This window comes from Pavona decussata, unplaced genomic scaffold (genome assembly GCF_977016875.1).
Source record: "Pavona decussata unplaced genomic scaffold, jaPavDecu1.1 SCAFFOLD_38, whole genome shotgun sequence".
NCBI lineage: Eukaryota > Metazoa > Cnidaria > Anthozoa > Scleractinia > Agariciidae > Pavona > Pavona decussata.
Window position 1 is genome coordinate 3,265,597 of NW_028145460.1, and position 4,262 is coordinate 3,269,858.

Below are 4,262 nucleotides of genomic sequence, written 5' to 3' on the forward strand. Positions count from 1 at the left end.
TACTAATAAGGAGGAGGTTTATCGTTATAAAGTCACTGCACGTCTCATTTAGCTCAAAAACTGCTGTTTTCAACAAAAAGGCTCTTCGCTCAATAAAACGTTTAGACCTGATAGGGTCGACTCGTACAAATAACAAACCTCGCGCTGGTAAAATCATACCAAGTAAAATCATAAATGGTGACAACACTTCCTTTCATTTGCTCGGAGGGAGGGAGGTAGTACTTCTCGGAACCTCTGGTGGGGGCTGTGCGGCTCGGTTCTTCAAATCCTGACCCTATTTCAGTGAGCACTGAATCAATTTTGTTTTCCTATCTTCTAAGTAGGAAATATGGACTTTCCCAGACTGGAATTGAGTACGTGTGGATCTCATTCAGGGATTACGTATACAAGAACAAGCCTTGTCAAGTAGTAGAGTACAACACCGGCAAGGCTTGGATCCCTTGCTATTTGAAACAGGCGGATATCCAGTATTGTCATAGAAATTGGATAAAGAAAGATCTGTTGGGCTTTTGTACAAAAAGCAGCCGCTATTCCTGGGTAACTTACTGTGGATACGACTACAGTCAAAAACCAAGTTTTACTTTGACCAATGCTCTAGTACTGTGCCAGGTGAAAACGGCTCGAAGACACGTGACCATCACTCACGTGGATGATCTCAATTCTAACAACATCCAGACTAAACCAGAGTCCATCTTACATGGTATTTAATCGTAACGCTGATGTTTAACTGAAATTATCAAGTTCTGAGAGTTTGTCAACAGAAACAAAAGCATATACCTCATTAGGACACAAACACAGCCACAAGATGACTGGTCGTAACTGTGGTCTGTAGAGGCATTTGAAAATGCTCCAATTGAAAACGAACTGTGAAACTGGCACACGGGTCGCTAGATACTATAACGCTGAACAGATCCTGAAAACGTGCGTTGTTTTAAGTTTCTTCTTCGTGCGACAATATATATTCCCCAAAATTCTAAGACAAGTTCTTAGTTTGTATAGTTTTAAAGTTTTCTAACTTTAACTTGGGTATCATTGGTGTCGACCTTATCAGTTAGATTAGTGTTTTTTTTTTAACTATTTCATACACATTGTTTCTGCATGCTGCATTTCGTATTCATTGAGTGCTTCCTTGCCTTTAAAGGTTTGCTATCTTTTTATAAACCATTCTATAATTCCACTCTAACCTTAAAAATTAAAAGCTAAAATGCAGTCTAAAGCAGACCTCTCCATGCCTTTCAGTCGATCTGAGAATCGGTTGAATTATCCTTTCCTCAATCTATCGTCGGAATTTCCAGATTATCGTAGCAGTGTAAAAACTTTGCGCTTGTTCAACTGGTTTTGATAACTGCTATTGCTTTTCCTACCGCTCGTAGGAATTAACAGAAGGGTTACTTTAGTATTCCATCTGAGAATAAAGAAGCTTTGTGAGGAGGGAGGATTGAGTACACAAAGCAACAAGTAAATCTGATGTTGCTCAACCTATCTATTTTAAAAGCTCAATTTTGAAGTTTTCGGTCTTTGCTTTCGGTCTTTGCGTTTAAATAGTATTTTCAATGTCTTTAACAAACAAACAAACAAACAAACAAAACAACCACGAGCTAAAGTGAAAACGAAACTTGCTTCGGTTGGAAACAGCTTTTATAGGACAGAGGCAAAGACATTTTTAATTTCAATTTTTATTCATTCATGATAATAATACCTGAACGGTTTCTGAGGTTTACGACACCATGCAATCCAATTAAAGTTTATATTTACTGTAAAAACAATTCGTTTAAATTGCAAATATTGACATCAGCCCAAATTTTTCATGTCCTCAGTGATTGATAAGAAGAGACTTCCTTTTCAGACACAACAGTCAATCGTGGCTCATCTGCACTGACGTGGAAATTCACCAAGAAATGGACAAAGAAGACGTCCTCCAGCTACTCCAGCGAACACGGATGGAAACTGAGTGTGACGACTACCATCGACTCTGGAAAACTCTCAAGTGCTATTTCCAAATGGTAGGTATCGGTAACAGCGGAAGGTTATGGGACATACATTTACACAAACTCCAAGGAAATTACAGAGGAGCTTACCTATGAGCGTAACTTCAATGTAAGTGTATCTTTATTGTCCGCCAACAATATACACTAATGTATGGTCCCGATGGAAACAGCTAGTTTTGTTTTCCCTTGAGTCCTGATGTTTCCAGAGGCGAAGTCGAGGGAAACATCAGGACTCGACGGAAAACAAAACAAACTAGTTTCCAGAGGGACCATACATTAAGTGCTTTGTTACATATCTAGACTTGTTATCATTTGATAACATCTTACCCGAAATGACGTGGTGGGACTTCATTCTTTCAACTATCCCTGTGACAAATGGAGCTCTGTTTGTTCGAGTATTCCCTCCTCCCTCCATTGAAATAAATTAATAGGGTATCTAAATTTATCAGATTTGAACGAAATGCAACCCTTATCTTCGTTACACAAAATCAATGATCCAAAGTATGTGACGTTTTCACGAAAGCACCCATAATTTTCTTTTTGTGAGGTCCCAGACGCGTGATGGCTATCAAAAAAAATTTCAAGCTGTACAAAGGATTTTCTCGGGAACCAATGGAAATATGGAAAGGAATAAACAGAATGTTCAGAGTATCCTAGACCACTGGTGGTGGCCTTGTTCTGTAATTGACTTCCTGCTCAAGCAGTGATTGAGTAATAAATAATAATTGTGAGTTTCTTTACCTTAGGTGCCTGCAAAGACGGAATACAAAGTGAAAATTATAATTTTCAAGCAGGAAATAAATGTCGGTTTCAAGGCTCGGGAAAAGTTCTTTGACGAAAAAGGCAATCTCCTGGGTGAACGCGATCTGAGTGGAACCTGGACAGGAGTGACAACTTTCACAGGGCACGCGCTGGTGACTGAGAAGGCTGTGAAAAGATACTGACTGCGCCAGATAGCTAATATTCGTAGTCACTTGTAGTTTTTCCTCATGTTTGTGGCGAGAGACCACATCATCACCATAAGGGAAAGTGAGGCAGTGCAAAACATACTAAATAATATAAACGCAACGTGTCTGTGCCATTTGTTGCCAATAAAGAGCTTGATCTCTTCAACTTACTTTTTAGTTCCTTTTCTTTTGCCTGATATTGAATGCCAAAGTGGACTAAGCAACGCTGATGCTGCGTAGGAAAATTAATAGCGACATGATGGACCAAACCGAGAATAAAACTTATTAGGTGAACACTATTTAAGGGCGGTTTTTGCTTTTGTTACTGCGTATACGTTCTGCGCATCTCGAGATACTCGAGTTTCCTATGGGTGGTGCCTACTAATACAGGGATATTTTTGCGCGGTTTAAAACTATTCGGAGAAAGCAGAACTTAGCAAGTGCTCTTGGTATCCAAAAAGGAAATTGGGGATAACCATGCATTTTTTCAGAGATATAAAAGCTTCAATTTTGAACAAAACGCCATGTATTTCTTTGTATTTTACTGTTGTTTAGAATAATTGTTGCTTAATTATCTCTAAAAGATGCGTGGTTACCCCCCAATTTCTTTTTGGATTTTAATAGCCCTTGCTAAGATGTGCTTTCCTCGCATAATCATAAACCAAACAAAAATACTTCGGTATTAGTAGGCACCGTCCTTAACAACAGCTACGCTACCCCGCGTAAACGACGAAAAATGCCCTTATTCGTAGGCGTGATGTCCATCCGCCTACACTAACGATCGCACAATCCCTAGCTCGTAAAAGTCTTCTCACAGTTTCTAGAGTGGGGAATATCAAAATGCATACTGTCTTTACTGTTCTCCCTTTATCTCTTATCTTGATCATTTGTCGTATTCTCTTGCCCCTCTCAAGTTCGATCAAGTGGTGATATGGTAAGGAGAAGATAGATACTGATAGCATTTGGGAGTTCAAGCCCATATTAATTTTTTGTACCATACTACTATAAACCGAATTCCATTTAGAAGTCGTTAATTAAAAGCTAACTGACTTAAAGGAAGAGAAGAGTTCTCGGGTTTTACAGCTTAGTTATGTTCATATATTACTTTGCTAAGACCCAACAGAGCAAATAAATAAACAAATAATAAATGAATAAGGTAACTCTTGAATAGTGCAGGGACCACTTGTACAAACAGCAGCAAAGTGAAGCCGGATCTTTGTGTAGATCAGGATCAGCAATGTTGAATAAAACGTAAAATTAAATGCAAGGCTGATCGGACAGCTAAAATAATTTCATTACCCAATATTTCGGTTAGACAATACTAACC

General features: G+C 38.7%; 1 long non-coding RNA gene across 1 annotated transcript; it reads left to right on the forward strand.

The window, feature by feature from the left end:
- Positions 1–570: 570 nt before the first annotated feature.
- On the forward strand, positions 571–3,070 carry LOC146483644 (uncharacterized). The gene is made up of 3 exons (XR_014863817.1): positions 571–700; positions 1,847–2,097; positions 2,735–3,070. It is a non-coding gene; the product is annotated as an uncharacterized LOC146483644 (long non-coding RNA).
- The last annotated feature ends 1,192 nt before the right edge of the window (positions 3,071–4,262 follow it).